Raw genomic sequence first — 1,708 nt, 5'->3', positions numbered from 1 at the left:
TTCTTTAGTCTTGTTTGGTACAAAGTGAGACAAAAGAAAAAAAAAAAAACATGATAATGACATGGATCTTTTTTATGATATGAAATTTATTGTCAAAATGGTTTCCATACAACACCCAGTGCTCATCCCAACAGGTGCCCTCCTCAATGCCCATCACCCACCCTCCCATCCCTCCCACCGCCCATCCACCCTCAGTTTATTCTGTTTTTAAGAGTCTCTTATGGTTTGGCTCCCTCCCTCTCTAACTTTTTTTTTCCTTTCCCTCCCCCATGGTCTTCTGTTAAGTTTCTCAGGATCCACATAAGAGTGAAAACATACGGTATCTTTCTCTGTGTGACTTATTTCACTTAGCACAACACTCTCCAGTTCCATCCGTGTTGCTACAAAAGGCCATATTTCATTTTTCATTGCCAAGTAGTATTCCATTATGTATATAAACCACAATTTCTTTATCCATTCATCAGTTGGTGGACATTTAGGCTCTTTCATTAATTTGGCTATTGTTGAAAGTGTTGCTATAAACATACGGGTACAAGTGCCCCTATGCATTAGCATTCCTGTATTCCTTGGGTAAATTCCTAGCTGGGTCATAGGGTAGATAGACATAGATCTTTTTAAAGGACACTGAATTTCAAGGAAAATCTAAACAATGAAACTTGATCAGATCACCCCTGAAGAGATGGAACCACGTAAAATATGGACCTCCAAGAGTTCAATGTGCTCAGAAAACCATGGGGCAGATATTAAGTTTCAAGTAGCCTAGTGTGGATAGGGTCTCCTTAGGCTTTCACATTTTCTTGCGACAAATGACACATTTCAAAGACAATAGATCTCCTTCTTCATCAGTCAAGAAAATACATTTGCAGAATCTAGAATATAGTCTAGAATTCAGATCAACATTTTTCTTTCTTGTCCTTTTATTTATTTCTTTAAAATCGTTTTATCGTTACCATGAAAGCTTGTGCCTGAATTAAAGCCTTTAATAAAAGCAATGACAGTTTTATTTCTCAGATGCCTCATGACCATATTAACCTCTCCTCAGTGGAGTTATTAATTGCACGTTCTGCCCACACTCCTTCGGTGTGGCTTCTGAGGAGAGCAAGTCAGAAAGCTTCTCGCCAAGGCAAGGACATGTTTATAGCCAGCCTCATGGAAGCGTCTGCATAATTACTGGAATGATTAAGGAGGTGTTTTCTAAAACAGACAAGTGAACTGAGTTTTAATATGTTTCGTGACAATGCATAAGACGAGTGTATGTTGTACCTGATATAGGACGCTGCAGGTCACCAAACTAAATAACTCTGTGCAGAGACACTGGGGATGGATTCAGTCATGGGTATAAACAGAAACTTCAAGAGAAAATGAGCTTTGATTCTCAACCAGAGAATTGTTTGTGATCTGAATGAGGACAGCTGCATAGGAAAGGTAACACAGAGCCCGGGGACATGAAGTCTTAGACGGTTAGCTCTAATCCCGTGTTGTAAAGACAGCTTAATGTGGGGGATGAGGGGCGGGGAGGTGGGGGAGGGCTTTGATGAATTCTGAGATTGGAGTTAAAGCTTTTCTAATTTGACTCACCGATATTTAATCGTGTAACTGTGCATCTTTAATCAAAACTCAGAGGGAATCTCTAATCTTGTGTCTATAAAACAGAAGATGATTAGAGGCCTTTGACCTGCCTGAGCTTTCCAGCTGCTTCTTACTTTTT

Source organism: Lynx canadensis, chromosome C2 (assembly GCF_007474595.2).
Source record: "Lynx canadensis isolate LIC74 chromosome C2, mLynCan4.pri.v2, whole genome shotgun sequence".
Lineage (NCBI taxonomy): Eukaryota > Metazoa > Chordata > Mammalia > Carnivora > Felidae > Lynx > Lynx canadensis.
The sequence above is the reverse complement of the archived record's forward strand: the minus strand, read 5'-3'. Positions refer to the sequence as shown.